Source organism: Oncorhynchus keta, chromosome 22 (genome assembly GCF_023373465.1).
Source record: "Oncorhynchus keta strain PuntledgeMale-10-30-2019 chromosome 22, Oket_V2, whole genome shotgun sequence".
Lineage (NCBI taxonomy): Eukaryota > Metazoa > Chordata > Actinopteri > Salmoniformes > Salmonidae > Oncorhynchus > Oncorhynchus keta.
The window spans coordinates 13,046,869-13,074,801 of NC_068442.1; the positions used below are offsets into that span (position 1 = coordinate 13,046,869).

The 27,933-nt window shown below is 44.9% G+C and overlaps 1 long non-coding RNA gene and 1 pseudogene across 1 annotated transcript; one reads left to right on the forward strand and one right to left on the reverse strand.

Moving 5' to 3' along the window:
* Positions 1 to 5,731: 5,731 nt before the first annotated feature.
* On the forward strand, positions 5,732 to 15,525 carry LOC118400825 (thromboxane-A synthase-like; annotated as a pseudogene).
* Positions 15,526 to 20,954: 5,429 nt separating this feature from the next.
* LOC127910588 (uncharacterized) lies at positions 20,955 to 24,127 on the reverse strand. The gene is made up of 3 exons (XR_008075377.1): positions 23,464 to 24,127; positions 21,486 to 21,575; positions 20,955 to 21,081 (listed from the first exon to the last, which is right to left on the reverse strand). It is a non-coding gene; the product is annotated as an uncharacterized LOC127910588 (long non-coding RNA).
* Between the last annotated feature and the right edge of the window lie 3,806 nt (positions 24,128 to 27,933).

Consider the following 27,933-nt stretch of genomic DNA (forward strand, 5'->3'; position numbering starts at 1 on the left):
CAGTAGTATAAGCATAATAAACAGTAGTATAAGCATAATAGACAGTAGTATAAGCATAATAAACAGTAGTATAAGCATAATAGACAGTAGTATAAGCATAATAGACAGTAGTATAAGCATAATAAACAGTAGTATAAGCATAATAGACAGTAGTATAAGCATAATAGACAGTAGTATAAGCATAATAGACAGTAGTATAAGCATAATAACAGTAGTATAAGCATAATAGACAGTAGTATAAGCATAATAGACAGTAGTATAAGCATAATAGACAGTAGTATAAGCATAATAGACAGTAGTATAAGCATAATAGACAGTAGTATAAGCATAATAGACAGTAGTATAAGCATAATAGACAGTAGTATAAGCATAATAGACAGTAGTATAAGCATAATAGACAGTAGTATAAGCATAATAGACAGTAGTATAAGCATAATAAACAGTAGTATAAGCATAATAGACAGTAGTATAAGCATAATAAACAGTAGTATAAGCATAATAGACAGTAGTATAAGCATAATAGACAGTAGTATAAGCATAATAGACAGTAGTATAAGCATAATAGACAGTAGTATAAGCATAATAAACAGTAGTATAAGCATAATAGTAGTACAGTAGTATAAGCATAATAATAAGCATAAAACAGTAGTATAAGCATAATAGACAGTAGTATAAGCATAATAGACAGTAGTATAAGCATAATAGACAGTAGTATAAGCATAATAGACATAGTATAGCATAACAGTAGTATAAGCATAATAAACAGTAGTATAAGCATAATAGACAGTAGTATAAGCATAATAGACAGTAGTATAAGCATAATAGACAGTAGTATAAGCATAATAGACAGTAGTATAAGCATAATAGACAGTAGTATAAGCATAATAGACAGTAGTATAAGCATAATAGACAGTAGTATAAGCATAATAGACAGTAGTATAAGCATAATAGACAGTAGTATAAGCATAATAAACAGTAGTATAAGCATAATAGACAGTAGTATAAGCATAATAGACAGTAGTATAAGCATAATAGACAGTAGTATAAGCATAATAGACAGTAGTATAAGCATAATAGACAGTAGTATAAGCATAATAGACAGTAGTATAAGCATAATAGACAGTAGTATAAGCATAATAGACAGTAGTATAAGCATAATAGACAGTGGACACCTCTGAAATCCAAGCTCTCCTTTGTAAAATCCTGCTATTGTATTATTGCTATGAGTATGGTGTGGCCTGTAACCTGCCATTACAACCTCTATCTATTTCCTCTATCCTTCTTCCTCTATGTATAGATTGGACCCAGGGGCCGTTCTGATGAATCCAGTCCAACATTGGGCTGCTCTGTGGTTATTGACTCCATCAGAGGCAGAGAGGGGAGGTTGAGTGGTGCTGGGTGATGAGTGAAATAGACCCATTAGAGAAGCTGGGAGTTCACAGACCCATAATAGAGATGGTCAGAGGAGTGAAGCGTTATCATAGCAATAGAATTACAAGAAAGGGGATTTGTGTCTCTGTGTTCTGTGATGGGTGGACCAGCGGACATGTTGAGTGTACCCCTGAGTGTTCCAGGCAAATTGCTGTGGTCTGAAGGGCTTGGTTTGTTCTAGTCAATTCTATTTCTTTGGTGTTAACATAGCTTTGAGTTGAGATGGATTGGTTAGCAATGAATGCCTCTCTCTGTCTCTGTCTCTGTCTCTCTCTCTCTCTCTCTCTCTCTCTCTCTCTCTCTCTCTCTCTCTCTCTCTCTCTCTCTCTCTCACCAGGTGATAAGTATCCAATCAATTTCCTTCCAACACTTTCAGCAATTAGTCAAACTAATGAACAATTTGGCCAGTTCCACGACAACCCCATGTAAAATTGAAAAATGGGCTGAAGTGTTTTGTTTCTCATTTCACCGTCTCATGCTGTCATTGTGGCCCTTTGTAGCCCAGTTGGTAGAGCATGGTGCTTGTAATGTCAGGGTAGTAGGTTCAATCCCAGGGACCACCCGTATGTAAATATCTATGCACACGTGACTGTAATTCGCTTTGGATAAAAGCACCTGCAGCACATGCACCTGCAGCATTTATTATTGTTGTGTGTAGGTTTATGTTCTTTTACTGTGAAATCAAATCACATATTTCACATCATTATTGGTGTTTAGATTGATGGAGAAGATTAGGATTAACCAGTTGTGATATATTAGTTCTGTTAAATCACACAGAGAGATTCTCTGTGGTTTGCTTTGTGTTTGCAGAGAGCACAGACATGCTCTCTCTCCGATATCCTTCTCTCTCCCTTATCTGAACCCCCCCCAAAAGTAAACGTCCTCTCACCGTCAGCTGCGATTATTTTCAGCAAATTTAACATGTGTAAATATTTGTATGAACATAACAAGATTCAACAACTGAGACATAAACTGAACAAGTTCCACAAAAGTAACAGACATTGTCTAGTGTGGCCACCAGCTGCATTAAGTACTGCAGGGCATCTCCTCCTCATGGACTGCACCAGATTTGCCAGTTCTTGCTGTGAGATGTTACCCCACTCTTCCACCAAGGCACCTGCAAGTTCCCGGACATTTCTGGGGGGAATGGCCCTAGCCCCCACCCTCCGATCCAACAGGTCCCAGACGTGCTCAATGGGATTGAGATCCGGGCTCTTCGCTGTCCGTGGCAGAACACTGACATTCCTGTCTTGCAGGAAATCACGCACAGAACGAGCAGTATGGCTGGTGGCATTGTCATGCTGGAGGTTCATGTCAGGATGAGCCTGCAGGAAGGTACCACATGAGGGAGGAGGATGTCTCCCCTGTAACGCACAGCATTGAGATTGCCTGCGATAACAACAAGCTCAGTCCGATGATGCTGTGACACACCGCCCCAGACCATGACAGACCCTTCACCTACAAATCGATCCTGCTCCAGAATACAGGCCTCGGTGTAACGAAATCTGACCATCACCCCTGGTGAGACAAAACCGCGACTCGTCAGTGAAGAACACTTTTTGTCCTGTCTGGTCCAGTGACGGTGGTTTTGTGCCCATAGGCAACGTTGTTGCTGGTGATGTCTGGTGAGGACCTGCCTTACAACAGGCCTACAAGCCCTCAGTCCAGCCTCTCTCAGCCTATTGCAGACAGTCTGAGCACTGATGGAGGGATTGTACATTCCTGGTGTAACTCGGGCAGTTGTTGTTGACATCCTGTACCTGTCCCGTAGGTGTGATGTTTGGATGTACCGATCCTGTGGTGTTGTTACACGTGGTCTGCCACTGAGAGGATGATCAGCTGTCCGGCCTGTCTCCCTGTAGCGCTGTCTTAGGCGTCTAACAGTACGAACATTGCAATTTATTGCCCTGGCCACATCTGCAGTCCTCATGCCTCCTTGCAGCATGCCTAAGGCACATTCACGCATATGAGCAGTGACCCTGGGCATCTTTCTTTTGGTGTTTTTCAAAGTCAGTAGAAAAACCTCTTTAGTGTCCTAAGTTTTCATAACTGTGACCTTAATTGCCCAACGTCTGTAAGCTGTTAGTGTCTTAACGACCTTCCACAGGTGCATGTTCATTAATTGTTTATGGTTCATTGAACAATCATGGGAAACAGTGTTTAAACCCTTTACAATGAAGATCTGTGAAGTTATTTGGATTATCTTTGAAAGACAGGGTCCTGAAAAAGGGACGTTTCTTTTTTGATGAGTTTATCTCTCTCTCCCCTAGCTATCCCTCTCTCCCCTAGCAATCCCTCTCTCCCCTAGCTATCCCTCTCTCCCCTAAGCTATCCCTCTCTCCCCTAGCTATCCCTCTCTCCCCTAGCTATCCCTCTCTCCCCTAGCTATCCCTCTCTCCCCTAGCTATCCCTCTCTCCCCTATCTTTCTCTCTCTCCTATTTTTCTCTCTCTCCTATTTATTTCTCTCCCTCCTATATCTCTCTCTCCCGTCTCTCTCTCTCCCCTATCTATTTCTCTCTCCTGTCTCTCCCTCTCCCCTCTCTATTCTCTCTCTCTCTGTCTCCTATATCTCTTTCTCCCCTATCTATCCTTCTCTTCTCTCTCTCTCTCTCTCTCTCTCTCTCTCTCTCTCTCTCTCTCTCTCTCTCTCTCTCCTATCTCTCTCCCCTATCTCTTTCTCTCGCTCTCCCCTATCTAATTCTCTCTCTCCCTTATCAATTTCTCTCTCCTATCTCTCTCTCCTCTCTCCCCTATCTCTCTCTCCTATCTCTCTCCCCTATCTAATTATCTCTCTCCCCTATCTATTTCTCTCTCCTGTCTCTCCCCTCTCCCCTCTCTATTCTCTCTCTCTCTGTCTTCTATATCTCTTTCTCCACTATCTATCCCTCTCTCTCTCTCCTATATCTCTTTCTCCCCTATCTATCACTCTCTTCTCTCTCTCTCTCTCTCTCTCTCTCTCTCTCTCTCTCTCTCTCTCTCTCTCCTCTCTCCCCTATCTATTTCTCTCTCTCTCTCCCCTATCTAATTATCTCTCTCCCCTATCTAATTATCTCTACCCCCTATCTCCCCCTCTCTCTCTCTCTCTCTCTCTCTCTCTCTCTCTCTCTCTCTCTCTCTCTCTCTCTCTCTCTCTCCTATATCTCTTTCTCCAATATCTATCCCTCTCTCCTCTCTCTCACTCTCTCCTATATCTCTTTCTCCCCTATCTATTTCTCTCGCTCTCCCCTATCTAATTCTCTCTCTCCCTTATCAATTTCTCTCTCCTATCTCTCTCTCCTCTCTCCCCTATCTCTCTCTCCTATCTCTCTCCCCTATCTATTTCTCTCTCCTATCTCTCCTCTCTCTCTCTCCCCTCTCTCTCTCTCTCCTATCTCTCTCTCATATCTCTCTCCTATATCTCTTTCTCCCCTATCTATCATCTATCCCTCTCTCCTCTCTCTCTCTCTCTCCTATATCTCTTTCTCCCCTATCTCTCCCTCTCTTCTCTCTCTCTCTCCTATCTCTCTCCCCTATCTAATTTTCTCTCTCCCCTATCTATTTCTCTCTCCTATCTCTCTCTCTCCTATCTCTCTCCCCTATCTATTTCTCTCTCTCTCCCCTATCTAATTCTGTCTCTCTGTTTCTCTCTCTATTTCTCTCTCCTATCTCTCTCTCTCCTCTCTCTCTCCCCTATCTCGCTCTCTCCTATCTCGCTCTCCCTCCTATTTCTCTCTCATATCTCTCTCTCTCTCTTTGTTCCTTGCTATTAGAAGACAATGCAAACCGACAGTCATTGCATTTGTGTATTAACAATCCCCCAAAGCCACATATCTTGTTTGAACATATACGCCTCTATCACTATCAATAACCATAAGTAACCGTTGCCGTGGCAACTCCGCCTGCAGGATATAGCGGAGATAAGGGGGCCGCGGTGCGATCACTTCGATGAGGCCGTGTGTGTTTGTGTCTGTGTGTGTGCGTGTCCAACGCACCTATGTCTCAGAGCCTCCCCAGGCCCTGGCCTTCAAATGGGGGCAATAGAATGTAAATAAACCGGAAAGACTGGGCGGCAGGGCCAGACACAGAGGCTTGCGTCTCAAACAGCACCCTATTCCATATAGTGCACTACTACTGGTTAAAAGTAGGCACTATATAGGGAATATGATGCCATTTGGGGCGCAACCACACTGTGTGGTAGTAGGCCACAGGACATGAAAGCTAGAGCCACTGAGGCAAACTAGGCATGAAAGGGAGGGTTACAGCTCCCATATTCAACACAGTAATGACTTGTTTTTCTCCTCCAAATAGGCCCCTGTAATGAAGAGGGGGAGAGAAATAGAAGTAAGCACACAGGCACTTTGAAGGCCGACTACTTTGGAGTCTCACTTTCCGGCTGTGCAGAAATGAATGTCATTTTGCAGCAGAGAAGAGGTGAATATTAGACTCTGAGGGGCTTTGAAATGTGTCTGGTGAAGTAACAGTAAACGGCTCCTCTGTGTTTTCAGGGTGATTCCTTTGATGCTTTGAACATAGTGGGACTTTTACGTCTTCAATGAATTTAGAATTTCAGTGAAATGCAGTAAATGTGATACTTCCTCGTGTACCTTCTGCTTGTTCTGTGTTTAAAGTGCTTTACCTGAAATACTCAGATGTTGAAGGCTAGTCTTGGGGGACTGCCTCCCCAACAGGCCATCATGACTTCATCCGTGTTTTGGTGGATGTTGTAGTACCTGTGTGAGTGTCAGAGACGCCTGTCGAGGGACACTGTTCAACTGGCTTCTGTTACATAAATGGGTGGATCTCAAGACCTGCGTCAGAGGAGGCTACCCCTCTTTAGACAGACATGCCAAATGGAGATTTTCTACCCAGCATACCAGTCAAATCTCTCTTTCCTTTGGGCTGCATTAGTTTGACGTCTTTTACACTAGAACCAATGATTTAAAGGGGTTTACCAGGATGTTACACCCCCTGTATGGTGCCAAGAACCGCTTTTTTCACCTACATTTCAACCAATGGTTTTGTGTAAATGTGTGCCTTGACAGAAGGCTACCTTTAGCTAGTCGCTCGATGGTTGGGCAGGTCTCCTGCTGCCGAGGTGTGGGAGGTCGACCTGGCAGTAACAGTAGATGATAGGAGATCAAACAGCAGGTTTTATGGAACGGCTCAGACTCCTATCATGACCGTGCCCCCCGCTGCTCTGCCCTTTAAAACACTGATCCGTGTCTTTTAGGAAGAGCTGGTCCTCTGATGGGGTCTGGAATGGCCTCGGAGAGCCTCAAAAGAAGGTCTGGAAGGTTGTGAAGTGAGCTCAGGTTGACTGGAGACTGGAAAGGGTCTCAAAGTGCATTCTTGCTTGACGTTGTCATTGTTATCATTCAATGTACCACATGCAGTCAAGCAGACATCAAACCAACTCAGGTGCTTAAGGGGGTCTTAGGAGGAGGTCTGGGGGTGCTCAGAACACACTCCAATGCCCCTGTGCCCTCTGGACGTCCCCGGGACAGGCAACAGACAGAGCGGGGTTCCTCTCCTCGACACCCAGTCCCTCCATCCATTAGCCGCTTAGTGCCGCTCCAGCTCCCTCTGTCATTCCTGTCTGGCTTCATGTTGTGCTGTGTTTGGGGGGGCTATGATTCCACACAGGGCCTAGCACACCACGCTTATCAGACCGGAAATATTCTGTATTTATTCTGCCTGGGAGTCAGTGTGAACGGAGCGCAACCCTGGCTCCAGATGCCTCCTCCCCTGTGTCTGTCTGTCATTGTCTGTTGTCTCTCAATCCATCTGTCCCCATTCCACTCTCACTCTCTCTCCTCCTTCCCTCCCTCTACCCCCTCTTTCTTTTTCTCTCACTCCCTACCCCTCTCTTTCACTCTCTCTCTCTGTCTCCCTCCCATCTCTCTCTCTCTCTCTCTCTCTCTCTCTCTCTCTGTCTCCCTCCCTCCCATCTCTCTCTCTCTCTGTCTCCCTCCCTCCCTCCCATCTCTCTCTCTCTCTCTGTCTCCCTCCCTCCCATCTCTCTCTCTCTGTCTCCCTCCCTCCCTCCCATCTCTCTCTCTCTCTGTCTCCCTCCCTCCCATCCCTCTCTCTCTCTCTCTCTCCCTCCCTCTCTCTCTCTCTCTCTCTCTCTCTCTCTCTCTCTCTCTCTCTCTCTCTCTCTCTCTCTCTCTCTCTCTCTCTCTCTCTCTCTCTGTATCATGTTGTGATGTGTGTTTTGTCCTATATATGTTTATTTTTAATCCCAGGTCCCCTGTCCCCCCCCGCAGGAGGCCTTTTCCCTTTTGGTAGGCTGTCATTTTAATAAGAATTTGTTCTTAACTGACTTGTCTAGTTAGTTAAAGGTTAAATAAATAAATAAAACATCTCCCTCTCTCTTTATCTCTCTCTCCCTCTCTGTCTGTCTGTGATCCCTGTTAGGAGAAAGGTCAGGTTGGTCAGATCAGTCAACCCTGACCCTTTTGTTAAAGAACACTGCTCATCAGCAGCTTTCCTGTGTCTGATACCTGGGTCATATTCATTAGGCACCAAATGGGAGAAACAGGGAGAAAACATGAACTTGACCAATAACAAATTCTTGTTTTCATTGCCCTCATTGCAAGGGAGTATGTTTTCCCGACGTTTCTGTGTGCTGTTGGAACAAGCAATGGGCTGAATTTGTTGGCTAAAGAGCTGAGACATGATGTCTGACGCACCTCCCACCACTATGCTCTGTGTCAGGCCCCGTGGTGCAGAACCAGGATGTCTGATACATCTCCTACCACTATGCTCTCTGTCAGGCCCTGTGGTGCAGAACCAGGATGTTTGATACATCTCCTACCACTATGCTCTGTGTCAGGCCCCGTGGTGCAGAACCAGGATGTTTGATACATCTCCTACCACTATGCTCTCTGTCAGGCCCCGTGGTGCAGAACCAGGATGTCTGATACATCTCCTACCACTATGCTCTGTGTCAGGCCCCGTGGTGCAGAACCAGGATGTCTGATACATCTCCTACCACTATGCTCTGTGTCAGGCCCCGTGGTGCAGAACCAGGATGTCTGATACATCTCCTACCACTATGCTCTGTGTCAGGCCCCGTGGTGCAGAACCAGGATGTCTGATACATCTCCTACCACTATGCTCTGTGTCAGGCCCTGTGGTGCAGAACCAGGATGTCTGATACATCTCCTACCACTATGCTCTGTTTCAGGCCCCGTGGTGCAGAACCAGGATGTCTGATACATCTCCTACCACTATGCTCTCTGTCAGGCCCCGTGGTGCAGAACCAGGATGTTTGATACATCTCCTACCACTATGCTCTCTGTCAGGCCCCGTGGTGCAGAACCAGGATGTCTGATACATCTCCTACCACTATGCTCTGTTTCAGGCCCCGTGGTGCAGAACCAGGATGTCTGATACATCTCCTACCACTATGCTCTCTGTCAGGCCCCGTGGTGCAGAACCAGGATGTCTGATACATCTCCTACCACTATGCTCTGTTTCAGGCCCCGTGGTGCAGAACCAGGATGTCTGATACATCTCCTACCACTATGCTCTCTGTCAGGCCCCGTGGTGCAGAACCAGGATGTCTGATACATCTCCTACCACTATGCTCTGTGTCAGGCCCCGTGGTGCAGAACCAGGATGTCTGATACATCTCCTACCACTATGCTCTGTGTCAGGCCCCGTGGTGCAGAACCAGGATGTCTGATACATCTCCTACCACTATGCTCTGCGTCAGGCCCGTGGTGCAGAACCAGGATGTCTGATACATCTCCTACCACTATGCTCTGTGTCAGGCCCTGTGGTGCAGAACCAGGATGTCTGATACATCTCCTACCACTATGCTCTGTTTCAGGCCCCGTGGTGCAGAACCAGGATGTCTGATACATCTCCTACCACTATGCTCTCTGTCAGGCCCCGTGGTGCAGAACCAGGATGTCTGATACATCTCCTACCACTATGCTCTGTGTCAGGCCCCGTGGTGCAGAAGCAGGATGTCTGATACATCTCCTACCACTATGCTCTCTGTCAGGCCCCGTGGTGCAGAACCAGGATGTCTGATACATCTCCTACCACTATGCTCTGTGTCAGGCCCCGTGGTGCAGAACCAGGATGTCTGATACATCTCCTACCACTATGCTCTCTGTCAGGCCCCGTGGTGCAGAACCAGGATGTTTGATACATCTCCTACCACTATGCTCTCTGTCAGGCCCTGTGGTGCAGAACCAGGATGTCTGATACATCTCCTACCACTATGCTCTCTGTCAGGCCCCGTGGTGCAGAACCAGGATGTTTGATACATCTCCTACCACTATGCTCTCTGTCAGGCCCCGTGGTGCAGAACCAGGATGTTTGATACATCTCCTACCACTCTATGCTCTCTGTCAGGCCCCGTGGTGCAGAACCAGGATGTTTGATACATCTCCTACCACTATGCTCTCTGTCAGGCCCCGTGGTGCAGAACCAGGATGTTTGATACATCTCCTACCACTATGCTCTCTGTCAGGCCCCGTGGTGCAGAACCAGGATGTCTGATACATCTCCTACCACTCTATGCTCTCTGTCAGGCCCCGTGGTGCAGAACCAGGATGTTTGATGCACCTTTATGGTCCCCACAAAACAAACACACTGGGACTAATGTGTTCCCGATCAACTTGTTGAGTTAGCTTTGTTAATCCGGCCCGCAGGATTCTGATAAGTTATTGTCATTGAATCTGCATAATTAGAAAACCACAAACGCTCCCCCTCCCTCTCCCCTGGCTTTGCAGTACACCAAGCATTAAAGACACGCTCTGGAACTTTGGCGACTACTAAACTACATATACAAAAGTGTGTGTACACCTCTTCAAATTAGTGGATTCGGCTATTTCAGCCACACCTGTTGCTGACAGGCGTATAAAATCGTGCACACAGCCATGCAATCCCCATAGACAAACATTGTCAGTAGAATGGCCTTACTGAAGAGCTCAGTGACTTTCAACGTAGCACCGTCATAGGATGTCACCTTTCCAACAAGTCAGTTCGTCAAATGTCTGCCCTGCTGTAGCTGCCCCGGTCAACTGTAAGTGATGTTATTGTGAAGTGGAAACATCTAGGAGCAACAACGGCTCAGCTGCGAAGTGGTAGGCCACACAAGCTTACAGAACGGGACCGCCTAGTGCTGAAGCGCGTAGTTCGTTAAAAGCTTCGGTCCTCAGTTGCAACACTTACAACCGAGTTCCAAACTGCCTCCGTCAGCACATGAACTGTTCGTTGGGAGCTTCATGAAATGGGTTTATATGGCCGACCAGCCTCACAACAGCCTAAGATCACCATGCTCAATGCCAAGCGTCGGCTGGAGTGGTGTAAAGCTCGTCGCCATTGGACTCTGGAGCAGTGGAAATATGTTCTCTAGAGTGATGAATCACGCTTCACCATCTGGCAGTCCGACAGACAAATCTGGGTTTGGCGGTTGCCAGAAGAACGCTACCTGCCTCAGTGTAAAGTGCCAACTGTAAAGTTTGGTGGAGGAGGAATAATGGTCTGGGGCTGTTTTTCATGGTTCAGGCTAGGTACCGTAGTTCCAGTGAAGGGAAATCTTAACGCTACAGCTTACAATTACATTCTAGGTGATTCTGTGCTTTCAACTTTGTGGCAACAGTTTGAGGAAGGCCCTTCCTGTTTTAACATGGCAATCCCCCGTGCACAAAGCGAGGTCCATATAGGAATGGTCTGTCGAGATTGGTGTGGAAGAGCTTGATTGGCCTGAACAGAGCCCTGACCTTAACCAAATCGAACACCTTTGGGGTGAATTGGAATGCCAACTGTGAACCAGGCCTAATCACCCAACATCAGTCCCCGCAGAAATGTTTCAATATCTCGTGGAAAGCCTTCCAAGAAGAGTGGAGGACAAACTCCATTTTAATGCCCATGATTTTGGAATGAGATGTCTGACAAGCAGGTGTTCACATACTTTTGGTCATGTAGTGTAAAGTATTTGTTAAACCTCCCGCTTTGGGCTAGATGTGTTAATGTGTAGTTCATACATGTATAATCTGTGAGCAGAATTACTGTTTTACCTCAATTAGCCACGAAATCCCTCGTTTGAAAGCTGTTTTTCTCAAAGTTGTGCTGTGCCATTTCCCCTACATTTCCCTCCATGTGGGCCAGCCCCCTAGCAATTTGATTTCAACCAATGAGCTTCAGCTCCCCGTCATTTGAGTGACAGCTAGCCAGATGCACCCACAGCAGAGTGAGAGAGAGTAATGATGTGTAGCACATATTGTGACGCAGTTTTTTTAAGGGACCACTTCTGGTTCGTGCGCGCTACTTTCAGAACTACTGGCCAAAAAGTATACAAATGACCAGAGAATCTCTTGAATAATCATTAGCTACACCCAGCACTGCAGGCAGAGAGGGCACTGCAAGGCCGACCTCGCTAAAACTCACTGTCTTTCTGTTCTGAAGGTCTTTTTCTCTATATCTCTCTCTCTCTCTTTCCCTCCTTCTCTCGTGGTAAGATGCCCATCTTACACAACGGGTCTGGCGGCTGCTGGGCTTTATCAGTGGAGCAGAGAGCTGCGTTAACTCTTAGTGCTCATTAGGGACATGTCATTCCCCTTGGGATCTGTGTGGCGCCCAATGAGAAGTGACCGCAAGGCTAGACAATGGAGCCGTCTTCACAGGCTCTTCACTGGCCCACACACACACACACACACACACACACACACACACACACACACACACACACACACACACACACACACACACACACACACACACACACACACACACACACACACACACACACACACACACATTGCTGAACGACAGAGGGTCGTTCATCTGCACTACACATAGTCCGTGTTTAACAGTGCTAGACAGGTTTAATGTCCACTCAGTCACTCTCATCATTCATACAAACTTGCTCTAGTTTCTGATGTAGTTCTTCTTTGTGATTTGTTTGGCGCAGCCTAATGCCAAACTCTTCTATTCTTAGCCATGCTCTCCAAATAACCTCATAGCCGTAACCTGAATAACGTGATGTTTTGCTGCTCTCTGATGGCACTAGTTTAAATTGCACTTAGCTCCTTTTCTTCCTTTGGATTTGCTTGCTTTCAGTAGGGATGTTATAGGGATTGTTTGGTACCAAAGTAAATACAATGTAACTTACATAAATGCTTTTATCTTGTAGGAATCACCAGATTATACCAATGTGCAGGATCTGAAATATCTAGACATGGTCATATCCGAGGATCTGCGTCTCTATCATCCTGGTTTCAGGTAAGTCTCCGTGCAGTATGATAGTATGAAACGTAGTGATACTATTGACATTATGTATGTTTAGAATGATTCCCAATCCCGACATAGTTTATTCTAATATTTCTCCTACTGGACATTGTGTTTTAGTTACACTGTTTATACACACTGCATATTTTGTATTTGTAACCTGGATTCTTGACATATCTCTCTGTAGTATAGCTGCTGCTGTACATATCATTCTTAGTTTAGCTTGTGTAAATCCCCCTGGTGTACAATGTGCATGGATTGCATTTTTATACCAATTGGATTCGTCCCACCGTTCTTGATTTCTTTCTTTTTTTTGTATATTTATTTTCTTAAAATTGTAGCTGTTTGACATTTGCATTGTTAGGAGCTAGTAACATAACCTTTCCCTGCACCACGATAACACCTGCTAAACTATGGATGTGACCAATAAACTTCTCTTATGTACTGTACATGGCCATGTCCCCCATGTTTCCACAGGTCACCATTTCTTATTCGCATTGTTGAAACTGAGCAGCCATTTTGTTTCAGGTTTGCCCGGTGACGTAGACGAGGACTGCATGGTCAACAGACAGTTCCTACCGAAGGGAGCCACTCTGGAGATCCCTGCAGGCTATCTGCATTATGATCCAGAGAACTGGCCCGAACCAGAGAAGTTCATCCCTGACAGGTAGGAGACAGTCAGTCTATTCTTGTTCCATTACTATGGGTCTAGTATAAAGATACCATAGACAAGTCCCAGCACAGTTACATCATTACACAGCACAGCTACACTCAGTCATTGCCTCACGTTATGTCCCACTGTGGGTGTTCTGTACAATGGGGAGTGCTTTTACATTGACACAAGTGATAATACAATGATACATTACAGAATGCACGTTCAAGTGTATTTGACTAGCACTCTATCAGAGTGTACTCCAGACTGACCACTAAAGGCCTCTACTCTCTCCCATGCAGATTCACGGCGGAGGCCAAGGCCAGCAGACACCCTTTTGTGTACCTGCCGTTTGGGGCGGGGCCCCGCAGCTGTGTGGGCATGAGGCTGGCCCAGCTGGAGATCAAGATGGCCCTGGTGCACGTCTTCAGGAAGTTCAACATCGTGGTCAGCACAGACACTAAGGTGGGTTCGACCTGCGATGGCCCTGGTGCACGTTTTCAGGAAGTTCAACATCGTGGCCAGCACAGACACTAAGATGGGTTCGACCTGCGATGGCCCTGGTGCACGTCTTCAGGAAGTTCAACATCGTGGTCAGCACAGACACTAAGGTGGGTTCGACCTGCGATGGCCCTGGTGCACGTCTTCAGGAAGTTCAACATCGTGGCCAGCACAGACACTAAGATGGGTTCGACCTGCGATGGCCCTGGTGCACGTCTTCAGGAAGTTCAACATCGTGGCCAGCACAGACACTAAGGTGGGTTCAACCTGCGATGTCCCTGGTGCACGTCTTCAGGAAGTTCAACATCGTGGTCAGCACAGACACTAAGGTGGGTTCAACCTGCGATGTCCCTGGTGCACGTCTTCAGGAAGTTCAACATCGTGGTCAGCACAGACACTAAGGTGGGTTCAACCTGCGATGGCCCTGGTGCACGTCTTCAGGAAGTTCAACATCGTGGCCAGCACAGACACTAAGGTGGGTTCGACCTGCGATGGCCCTGGTGCACGTCTTCAGGAAGTTCAACATCGTGGCCAGCACAGACACTAAGGTGGGTTCAACCTGCGATGGCCCTTCTTTTGACACTTATCTCAACCTAAGTGTTTAAAGGTAATTTAGTTGATTCCAACAAACTGTACTTCACTTGACGCTTAAAGGTAATTTACGCGTGAGCAGACATCTGAGACGTTTAGCGCAGATGCCATCTTTGAGAATGTCAGGGAAATGGACTTTAAAAGTCAAGTGCAGTGCAGCGTCGATGCAGTTTGTTTGTTTGAGTCCCCGTTAGAGTCACATGGAGACGGCTCGGTCTATGCTGTGACCTTGCTCTCTCTAACCTCTGCCCTATATTGCTCTTTATGTTCCAGGTTCCTCTGGTTGAAGTCTCACACCACGCTCGGTCCTAAGAATGGCATCTATGTCAAAATCACTAAAAGAGAGACAGAGAGAGAACCAGTGACTCCCCCTGCACAAAATGAATAGAAGCTCTGTTCTCCTTTATCGGCTCTTATGAAACTGATACATCATCCATCCAATGACTGCTTATGTGAAGTAGCGCTAACCTAGCCTGGTCCCAGATCTCTTTTTGCTGTTTTGCTAACTTCTATGGTCATTCTCACCGGTTTGGTGCTGTCCCTTTAGATACTAGGACCGGGCTAGCATTAACCTCTTCTTTAACTAGAAAATCTCAATGCATGTGCCTATCCCTGAGGGAAGTGGACAGAGGAGCAGCAGCATTACTATGGTAAATGACCATTAGCACATGAAAAGTGAGGTTGGGCCAGGGGCGGCTCACCTTTTTAATCAGGCAGTGTGCTGGACAGAGGTCAACACCTAATCAAGGCTCCCGAGGCCCCTGCCAATGGCACATCGATCGCCACGGTGATTCTGCAGGACTAGCGAGAGAGAGAAAGAAGCAGGCTGGGGGAAATCACAATGCTCATGTCTCCGCCCTAACAATGGGAGTTTCATTGTCTCGAAGGCGGGAAGGCAGGCGACAAGCATAAGTCCAAAATAAGCCCATAGAAACTGGCTTATTTTGGCGAGAGTGAAACCTCTTGCTTCACCTCTTCCTCTCTGGTTGGGGGGAGAGGTGCATGGAAAAGACTATGGAAAAGGCTGTTCTGATTACAATAGAACAACAACACACTTTGACCTCTGTATAAATTCATATTGGAGTATTGATGTTAACATGCCCGTGAACTATTAAATCATCACTGTATGTCTAATAAATCACTGTGTGTGTTTTCTACCATTTTGCCATCGAAATGCTGTCTGATCGTTTGGGCGGTTTGATACTTTTTATTTATTTGATTTTATTTCACCTTTATTTAACCAGGTAGGCAAGTTGAGAACAAGTTCTCATTTACAATTGCGACCTGGCCAAGATAAAGCAAAGCAGTTCGACAGATACAATGACACAGAGTTACACATGGAGTAAAACAAACATACAGTCAATAATACAGTATAAACAAGTCTATATACAATGTGAGCAAATGAGGTGAGATAAGGGAGGTAAAGGCAAAAAAGGCTATGTACAGGTGCAGTAATCTGTGAGCTGCTCTGACAGTTGGTGCTTAAAGCTAGTGAGGGAGATAAGTGTTGCCAGTTTCAGAGATGTTTGTAGTTCGTTCCAGTCATTGGCAGCAGAGAACTGGAAGGAGAGGTGGCCAAAGAAAGAATTGGTTTTGGGGGTGACTAGAGAGATATACCTGCTGGAGCGTGTGCTACAGGTGGGAGATGCTATGGTGACCAGCGAGCTGAGATAAGGGGGGACTTTACCTAGCAGGGTCTTGTAGATGACATGGAGCCAGTGGGTTTGGCAACGAGTATGAAGCGAGGGCCAGCCAACGAGAGCGACAGGTCACAATGGTGGGTAGTATATGGGGCTTTGGTGACAAAACGGATTGCACTGTGATAGACTGCATCCAATTTGTTGAGTAGGGTATTGGAGGCAATTTTGTAAATGACATCGCCAAAGTCGAGGATTGGTAGGATGGTCAGTTTTACAAGGGTATGTTTGGCAGCATGAGTGAAGGATGCTTTGTTGCGAAATAGGAAGACAATTCTAGATTTAACTTTGGATTGGAGATGTTTGATATGGGTCTGGAAGGAGAGTTTACAGTCTAACCAGACACCTAAGTATTTGTAGTTGTCGACGTATTCTAAGTCAGAGCCGTCCAGAGTAGTGATGTTGGACAGGCGGGTAGGTGCAGGTAGCGATCGGTTGAAGAGCATGCATTTAGTTTTACTTGTATTTAAGAGTAATTGGAGGCCACGGAAGGAGAGTTGTATGGCATTGAAGCTTGCCTGGAGGGTTGTTAACACAGTGTCCAAAGAAGGGCCGGAAGTATACAGAATGGTGTCGTCTGCGTAGAGGTGGATCAGAGACTCACCAGCAGCAAGAGCGACATTGATGTATACAGAGAAGAGAGTCGGTCCAAGAATTGAACCCTGTGGCACCCCCATAGAGACTGCCAGAGGTCCGGACAGCAGACCCTCCGATTTGACACACTGAACTCTTATCAGAGAAGTAGTTGGTGAACCAGGCGAGGCAATCATTTGAGAAACCAAGGCTGTCGAGTCTGCCGATGAGGATGTGGTGATTGACAGAGTCGAAAGCCTTGGCCAGATCAATGAATACGGCTGCACAGTAATGTTTCTTATCGATGGCGGTTAAGATATCGTTTAGGACCTTGAGCGTGGCTGGGGTGCACCCATGACCAGCTCTGAAACCAGACTGCATAGCAGAGAAGGTATGGTGAGATTCGAAATGGTCGGTAATCTGTTTGTTGACTTGGCTTTCGAAGACCTTAGAAAGGCATGGTAGGATAGATATAGGTCTGTAGCAGTTTGGGTCAAGAGTGTCCCCCCCTTTGAAGAGGGGGATGACCGCAGCTGCTTTCCAATCTTTGGGAATCTCAGACGACACGAAAGAGAGGTTGAACAGGCTAGTAATAGTGGTGGCAACAATTTCGGCAGATAATTTTAGAAAGAAAGGGTCCAAATTGTCTAGCCCGGCTGATTTGTAGGGGTCCAGATTTTGCAGCTCTTTCAGAACATCAGCTGAATGGATTTGGGAGAAGGAGAAATGGGGAATGCTTGGGCGAGTTGCTGTTGGGGGTGCAGTGCTGTTGACCGGGGTAGGAGTAGCCAGGTGGAAAGCATGGCCAGCCGTAGAAAAATGCTTATTGAAATTCTCAATTATGGTGGATTTATCAGTGGTGACAGTGTTTCCTATCTTCAGTGCAGTGGGCAGCTGGGAGGAGGTGTTCTTATTCTCCATAGACTTTACAGTGTCCCAGAACTTGTTTGAGTTAGTGTTGCAGGAAACAAATTTCTGCTTGAAAAAGCTAGCCTTGGCTTTTCTAACTGCCTGTGTAAAATGGTTTCTAGCTTCCCTGAACAGCTGCATATCACGGGGGCTGTTTGATGCTAATGCAGAACGCCATATGATGTTTTTGTGTTGATTAAGGGCAGTCAGGTCTGGGGAGAACCAAGGGCTATATCTGTTCCTGGTTCTACATTTCTTGAATGGGGCATGTTTATGTAAGATGGTTAGGAAGGCATTTAAAAAAAATATCCAGGCATCCTCTACTGACGGGATGAGATCAATATCCTTCCAGGATACCCCAGCCAGGTCGATTAGAAAGGCCTGCTCGCTGAAGTGTTTCGGGGAGCGTTTTACAGTGATGAGTGGAGGTGGTTTGACCGCTGACCCATTACGGATGCAGGCAATGAGGCAGTGATCGCTGAGATCTTGGTTGAAGACAGCAGAGGTGTATTTAGAGGGGAAGATGGTTAGGATGATATCTATGAGGGTGCCCGTGTTTAAGGCTTTGGGGAGGTACCTGGTAGGTTCATTGATAATTTGTGTGAGATTGAGGGCATCAAGTTTAGATTGTAGGATGGCTGGGGTGTTAAGAGCTCTGAAGATAGATGGGGGGCAATCAGTTCACATATGGTGTCCAGAGCACAGCTGGGGGCAGAGGGTGGTCTATAGCAGGCGGCAACGGTGAGAGACTTGTTTTTAGAGAGGTGGATTTTTAAAAGTAGAAGTTCAAATTGTTTGGGTACAGACCTGGATAGTAGGACAGAACTCTGCAGGCTATCTTTGCAGTAGATTGCAACACCGCCCCCTTTGGCAGTTCTATCTTGTCTGAAAATGTTGTGGTTTGGAATAAAAATTTCTGAATTTTTGGTGTTCTTCCTAAGCCAGGATTCAGACACAGCTAGAACATCCGGGTTGGCAGATTGTGCTAAAGCAGTGAATAGAACAAACTTAGGGAGGAGGCTTCTAATGTTAACATGCATGAAACCAAGGCTATTACGGTTACAGAAGTCGTCAAAAGAGAGCGCCTGGGGAATAGGAGTGGAGCTAGGCACTGCAGGGCCTGGATTCACCTCTACATCGCCAGAGGAACATAGGAGGAGTAGAATAAGGGTGCGGCTGAAAGCAATAAGAATTGGTCGTCTAGAACGTCTGGAACAGAGAGTAAAAGGAGGTTTCTGGGGGCGATAAAATAGCATCAAGGTATAATGTACAGACAAAGGTATGGTAGGATGTGAATACAGTGGAGGTAAACCTAGGTATTGAGTGATGAAGAGAGAGATATTGTCTCTAGAAACATCATTGAAACCAGGAGATGTCATTGCATGTGTGGGTGGTGGAACTAATAGGTTGGATAAGGTATAGTGAGCAGGACTAGAGGCTCTACAGTGAAATAAGCCAATAAACACTAACCAGAACAGCAATGGACAAGACATATTGACATTAAGGAGAGGCATGCTTAGTCGAGTGATCGAAAGGGTCCAGTGAGTGGAGAGGGTGGTTGGGGGTCACGGCGATTTAGACAGCTAGCCAGGCCATCGGTAGCAAGCTAGCATAGGATGGAGGTCTGTTGTTAGCCACCTCTTGCGTTCCGTCAGTAGATTAGTGGGGTTCCTTGTGGTAGAGGGGATTAGTCCAAATCACACAACAACAAAAATAAAACAATAGATATAGTTATAGAGGCCCAAGAAGAAACATAATAATAATACAAATAAATAAATTGTCCGATTGTCTATTCAGATAGCAGCCGGTAAGACAGCTAACGGTTAGCAGGTCGCAGATGGGCGTTCAGGTAACGTCACGACTGAGGAGCCAGCCGGATCTCCTTCGGGTAGATAACGTCGGCAGTCCAGTTGTGAAGGCCCGGTGGGGCTCTGCGTGGGCAGTAAAACGGGTCCGGATAGGTGACTGCAGCCCCGGAGTGATTGACGGAGCTGGCTAGCTCCGGAATGATTGATGTTTGCTCCGGAATCGACGAAAGCCGATAGTCACACGGATAGCAGATACTATTGTAAATATATTTACATACTCAGCCCTGATTGGCGGATAGGATCGTCTACTCTAGAGTCTACCTTGCTTACCCCTTCAAAGTAGGACACATAAGTAAATAAAAGATTAATGGTCATTGGTCGGAATAATCAGATAAGATTGTGGCGTCATGCTGTGGTCCATGCTTTGGTTTTGTTTACCTGGCCAGTCTCCCTTGTCCAAAGACTTTCAGGATGTTGATATCTGCACAATTTAAGGATTTGCAAAGTCTCCACAACTGCTTTTCAGTTTGATGTTCACAATCATCCTGCACCTAACCAGGTTTCTCATGATGTTAATATCTGCACCTTTTCCACCTAAGGAGACTGAAGAGATTTGTCATGGGTCCCCAGTTAAAATAGCTGCACCTCACCACCTGGTTTCAGCATGATGTTGATATCTACATTTACATTTACATTTAATATTTGCAGACGGTTTCCATGTTAATATCTGACACCTAGCCGGTTTACAATATGTTAATATCTGCACCTATCCTAGGTTTCCAGGTGTTAGGTGGTGATCTGACTCCGCTGTCCTGATGTCGTGAGGGAGTGTGTTCCACCTACCGGTTTCCATGATGTTAATATCTGCAGCCTACCGGTTTCCATGAGGCAAGCACCATGGTCTTGTAGCGGATAATATCTGCACCTACCGAGTTTCCATGGATGTTAATATCTGCACCTACCGGTTTCCATGATGTTAATATCTGCACCTACACGGTTTCCATGATGTTAATATCTGCACCTACCAGTTTCCATAGACTGTTTCCATGTTAATATCTGCACCTACCAGTTTCCATGATGTTAATATCTGCACCTACCGGTTTCCATGATGTTAATATCTGCACCTACCGGTTTCCATGATGTTAATATCTGCACGGTTTCCATGACCGGTTTACCGGTTTCCATGATGTTAATATCTGCACCTACCGGTTTCCATGATGTTAATATCTGCACCTACTGGTTTCCATGATGTTAATATCTGCACCTACCGGTTTCCATGTTAATATCTGCACCTACCGGTTTCCATGATGTTAATATCTGCACCTACCGGTTTCCATGATGTTAATATCTGCACCTACCGGTTTCCATGATGTTAATATCTGCACCTACCGGTTTCCATGTTAATATCTGCACCTACCGGTTTCCATGATGTTAATATCTGCACCTACCGGTTTCCATGATGTTAATATCTGCACCTACCGGTTTCCATGATGTTAATATCTGCACCTACCGGTTTCCATGATGTTAATATCTGCACCTACCGGTTTCCATGTTAATATCTGCACCTACCGGTTTCCATGATGTTAATATCTGCACCTACCGGTTTTCTTGATGTTAATATCTGCACCTACCGGTTTCCATGATGTTAATATCTGCACCTACCAGTTTCCATGATGTTAATATCTGCACCTACCGGTTTCCATGATGTTAATATCTGCACCTACCGTTTCCATGATGTTAATATTTCCATGATGTTAATATCTGCACCTACCAGTTTCCATGATGTTAATATCTGCACCTACCGGTTTCCATGATGTTAATATCTGCACCTACCGGTTTCCATGTTAATATCTGCACCTACCGGTTTCCATGTTAATATCTACACCTACCGGTTTCCATGATGTTGATATCTGCACCTACCGGTTTCCATGTTAATATCTGCACCTACCGGTTTTCATGATGTTAATATCTGCACCTACCGGTTTCCATGATGTTAATATCTGCACCTACCGGTTTCCATGTTAATATCTGCACCTACCGGTTTCCATGTTAATATCTACACCTACCGGTTTCCATGATGTTGATATCTGCACCTACCGGTTTCCATGTTAATATCTGCACCTACCGGTTTTCATGATGTTAATATCTGCACCTACCAGTTTCCATGATGTTAATGTCTGCACCTACCGGTTTCCATGTTAATATCTGCACCTACCGGTTTCCATGATGTTAATATTTGCACCTACCGGTTTCCATGATGTTAATATCTGCACCTACCGGTTTCCATGTTAATATCTGCACCTACCGGTTTCCATGATGTTAATATCTGCACCTACCGGTTTCCATGATGTTAATATCTGCACCTACCGGTTTCCATGTTAATATCTGCACCTACCGGTTTCCATGATGTTAATATCTGCACCTACCGGTTTCCATGTTAATATCTGCACCTACCGGTTTCCATGTTAATATCTGCACCTACCGGTTTCCATGATGTTAATATCTGCACCTACCGGTTTCCATGATGTTAATATCTGCACCTACCGGTTTCCATGATGTTAATATCTGCACCTACCGGTTTCCATGATGTTAATATCTGCACCTACCGGTTTCCATGTTAATATCTGCACCTACCGGTTTCCATGATGTTAATATCTGCACCTACCAGTTTCCATGATGTTAATGTCTGCACCTACCCGGTTTAATGATGTTAATATCTGCACCTACCGGTTTCCATGTTAATATCTGCACCTACCGGTTTCCATGATGTTTTCTGCACCTACCGGTTTGATGTTAATATCTGCACCTACCGGTTTCCATGATGTTAATATCCTATGATGTTAATATCTGCACCTACCGGTTTCCATGATGTTAATATCTGCACCTACCGGTTTCCATGATGTTAATATCTGCACCTACCGGTTTCCATGATGTTAATATCTGCACCTACCGGTTTCCATGTTAATATCTGCACCTACCGGTTTCCATGATGTTAATATCTGCACCTACCGGTTTCCATGATGTTAATATCTGCACCTACCGGTTTCCATGATGTTAATATCTGCACCTACCGGTTTCCATGATGTTAATATCTGCACCTACCGGTTTCCATGTGTTAATATCTGCACCTACCGGTTTCCATGATGTTAATATCTGCACCTACCATGGTTTCCATGATGTTAATATCTGCACCTACCGGTTTCCATGTTAATATCTGCACCTACCGGTTTCCATGATGTTAATATCTGCACCTACCGGTTTCCATGTTAATATCTGCACCTACCGGTTTCCATGTTAATATCTGCACCTACCGGTTTTCCATGATGTTAATATCTGCACCTACCGGTTTCCATGATGTTAATTCTGCATGATGTTAATATCTGCACCTACCGGTTTCCTTGATGTTAATATCTGCACCTACCGGTTTCCATGTTAATATCTGCACCTACCGGTTTCCATGATGTTAATATCTGCACCTACCGGTTTCCATGATGTTAATATCTGCACCTACCGGTTTCCATGATGTTAATATCTGCACCTACCGGTTTTCTTGATGTTAATATCTGCACCTACCGGTTTCCATGTTAATATCTGCACCTACCGGTTTTCATGATGTTAATATCTGCACCTACCGGTTTCCATGATGTTAATATCTGCACCTACCAGTTTCCATGATGTTAATATCTGCACCTACCGGTTTCCATGATGTTAATATCTGCACCTACCGGTTTCCATGTTAATATCTGCACCTACCGGTTTCCATGTTAATATCTGCACCGGTTTCCATGTTAATATCCGCACCTACCGGTTTCCATGATGTTAATATCTGCACCTACCGGTTTCCATGATGTTAATATCTGCACCTACCGGTTTCCATGTTAATATTTCCATGATGTTAATATCTGCACCTACCGGTTTCCATGATGTTTCTGCATGATGTTAATATCTGCACCTACCGGTTTCCATGTTAATATCTGCACCTACCGGTTTGCACCATGATGTTAATATCTGCACCTACCGGTTTCCATGATGTTAATATCTGCACCTATGTTTCCATGTTAATATCTGCACCTACCGGTTTCCATGTTAATATCTGCACCTATCGGTTTCCATGATGTTAATATCTGCACCTACCGGTTTCCATGATGTTAATATCTGCACCTACCGGTTTCCATGATGTTAATATCTGCACCTACCAGTTTCCATGATGTTAATGTCTGCACCTACTGGTTTCCATGTTAATATCTGCACCTACCGGTTTCCATGATGTTAATATCTGCACCTACCGGTTTCCATGATGTTAATATCTGCACCTACCGGTTTCCATGTTAATATCTGCACCTACCGGTTTCCATGTTAATATCTGCACCTACCGGTTTCCATGTTAATATCTGCACCTACCGGTTTCCATGTTAATATCTGCACCTACCGGTTTCCATGTTAATATCTGCACCTACCGGTTTCCATGTTAATATCTGCACCTACCGGTTTCCATGTTAATATCCGCACCTACCGGTTTCCATGTTAATATCCGCACCTACCGGTTTCCATGTTAATATCTGCACCTACCTGTTTCCATGTTAATATCTGCACCTACCGGTTTCCATGTTAATATCTGCACCTACCTGTTTCCATGTTAATATCTGCACCTACCGGTTTCCATGTTAATATCTGCACCTACCGGTTTCCATGTTAATATCTGCACCTACCGGTTTCCATGATGTTAATATCTGCACCTACCGGTTTTATTGATGTTAATATCTGCACCTACCGGTTTCCATGATGTTAATATCTGCACCTACCAGTTTCCATGATGTTAATATCTGCACCTACCGGTTTCCATGATGTTAATATCTGCACCTACCGGTTTCCATGTTAATATCTGCACCTACCGGTTTAATATCTGCACCTATGATGTTAATATCTGCACCTACCGGTTTCCATGTTAATATCTGCACCTACCGGTTTCCATGATGTTAATATCTGCACCTACCGGTTTCCATGATGTTAATATCTGCACCTACCGGTTTCCATGATGTTAATATCTGCACCTACCGGTTTCCATGATGTTAATATCTGCACCTACCAGTTTCCATGATGTTAATATCTGCACCTACCGGTTTCCATGATGTTAATATCTGCACCTACCGGTTTCCATGTTAATATCTGCACCTACCGGTTTCCATGTTAATATCTACACCTACCGGTTTCCATGATGTTAATATCTGCACCTACCGGTTTCCATGATGTTAATATCTGCACCTACCGGTTTCCATGATGTTAATATCTGCACCTACCAGTTTCCATGATGTTAATATCTGCACCTACCGGTTTCCATGTTAATATCTGCACCTACCGGTTTCCATGTTAATATCTGCACCTACCGGTTTCCGGTTAATATCTGCACCATGATGATTAATATCTGCACCTACCGGTTTCCATGTTAATATCTGCACCTACCGGTTTCCATGATGTTAATATCTGCACCTACCGGTTTCCATGATGTTAATATGATGTTAATATCTGCACCTACCGGTTTCCATGATGTTAATATCTGCACCTACCGGTTTCCATGATGTTAATATCTGCACCTACCGGTTTCCATGATGTTAATATCTGCACCTACCGGTTTCCATGTTAATATCTGCACCTACCGGTTTCCATGATGTTAATATCTGTTAACCTACCCGGTTTCCATGATGTTAATATCTGCACCTACCGGTTTCATGATGTTAATATCTGCACCTACCGGTTTCCATGATGTTAATATCTGCACCTACCGGTTTCCATGTTAATATCTGCACCTACCGGTTTCCATGATGTTAATATCTGCACCTACCGGTTTCCATGATGTTAATATCTGCACCTACCGGTTTCCATGATGTTAATATCTGCACCTACCGGTTTCCATGATGTTAATATCTGCACCTACTGGTTTCCATGATGTTAATATCTGCACCTACCGGTTTCCATGTTAATATCTGCACCTACCGGTTTCCATGATGTTAATATCTGCACCTATCGGTTTCCATGATGTTAATATCTGCACCTATCGGTTTTATTGATGTTAATATCTGCACCTACCGGTTTCCATGTTAATATCTGCACCTATCGGTTTTAATGATGTTAATATCTGCACCTACCGGTTTCCATGATGTTAATATCTGCACCCGGTTTCCATGATGTTAATATTTCCATGATGTTAATATCTGCACCTACCGGTTTCCATGATGTTAATATCTGCACCTATCGGTTTTATTGATGTTAATATCTGCACCTACCGGTTTCCATGTTAATATCTGCACCTACCGGTTTCCATGATGTTAATATCTGCACCTACCGGTTTCCATGATGTTAATATCTGCACCTACCGGTTTCCATGATGTTAATATCTGCACCTACCGGTTTCCATGATGTTAATATCTGCACCTACCGGTTTCCATGATGTTAATATCTGCACCTACCGGTTTCCATGTTAATATCTGCACCTACCGGTTTCCATGATGTTAATATCTGCACCTACCGGTTTCCATGATGTTAATATCTGCACCTACCGGTTTCCATGTTAATATCTGCACCTACCGGTTTCCATGATGTTAATATCTGCACCTACCGGTTTCCATGATGTTAATATCTGCACCTACCGGTTTCCATGATGTTAATATCTGCACCTACCGGTTTCCATGATGTTAATATCTGCACCTACCGGTTTCCATGTTAATATCTGCACCTACCGGTTTCCATGATGTTAATATCTGCACCTATCGGTTTCCATGATGTTAATATCTGCACCTATCGGTTTTATTGATGTTAATATCTGCACCTACCGGTTTCCATGTTAATATCTGCACCTACCGGTTTCCATGATGTTAATATCTGCACCTACCGGTTTCCATGATGTTAATATCTGCACCTACCGGTTTCCATGTTAATATCTGCACCTACCGGTTTCCATGTTAATATCTGCACCTACCGGTTTCCATGTTAATATCTGCACCTACCGGTTTCCATGTTAATATCTGCACCTACCGGTTTCCATGTTAATATCTGCACCTACCGGTTTCCATGTTAATATCTGCACCTACCGGTTTCCATGTTAATATCTGCACCTACCGGTTTCCATGTTAATATCTGCACCTACCGGTTTCCATGTTAATATCTGCACCTACCGGTTTCCATGTTAATATCTGCACCTACCGGTTTCCACCGGTTTGTTAATATCTGCACCTACCGGTTTCCATGTTAATATCTGCACCTACCGGGTTTCCTACCGGTTTCCATGATGTTAATATCTGCACCTACCGGTTTCCATGTTAATATCTGCACGGTTTCCATGATGTTAATATCTGCACCTACCTGTTTCCATGATGTTAATATCTGCACCTACCGGTTTCCATGATGTTAATATCTGCACCTACCGGTTTCCATGTTAATATCTGCACCTACCGGTTTCCATGATGTTAATATCTGCACCTACCTGTTTCCATGTTAATATCTGCACCTACCGGTTTCATGATGTTAATATCTGCACCTACCGGTTTCCATGATGTTAATATCTGCACCTACCGGTTTCCATGATGTTAATATCTGCACCTACCGGTTTCCATGATGTTAATATCTGCACCTACCGGTTTCCATGATGTTAATATCTGCACCTACCGGTTTCCATGATGTTAATATCTGCACCTACCGGTTTCCATGATGTTAATATCTGCACCTACCGGTTTCCATGATGTTAATATCTGCACCTACCGGTTTCCATGATGTTAATATCTGCACCTACCGGTTTCCATGATGTTAATATCTGCACCTACCGATGTTTTCCATGATGTTAATATCTGCACCTACCGGTTTCCATGATGTTAATATCTGCACCTACCGGTTTCCATGATGTTAATATCTGCACCTACCGGTTTCCATGATGTTAATATCTGCACCTACCGGTTTCCATGATGTTAATATCTGCACCTACCGGTTTCCATGATGTTAATATCTGCACCTATCGGTTTCCATGATGTTAATATCTGCACCTACATGATGTTAATATCTGTTTCCATGATGTTAATATCTGCACCTACCGGTTTCCATGATGTTTATCTGCACCTGTTTCCATGATGTTAATATCTGCACCTACCGGTTTCCATGATATCTGCACCTACCGGTTTCCATGATGTTAATATCTGCACCTACCGGTTTCCATGATGTTAATATCTGCACCTACCGGTTTCCATGATGTTAATATCTGCACCTATGATGTTAATATCTGCACCTACCGGTTTCCATGTTAATATCTGCACCTACCGGTTTCCATGTTAATATCTGCACCTACCGGTTTCCATGATGTTAATATCTGCACCTACCGGTTTCCATGATGTTAATATCTGCACCTACCGGTTTCCATGATGTTAATATCTGCACCTACCGGTTTCCATGATGTTAATATCTGCACCTACCATGTTAATATCTGTTTCCATGTTAATATCTGCACCTACCGGTTTCCATGATGTTAATATCTGCACCTACCGGTTTCCATGATGTTAA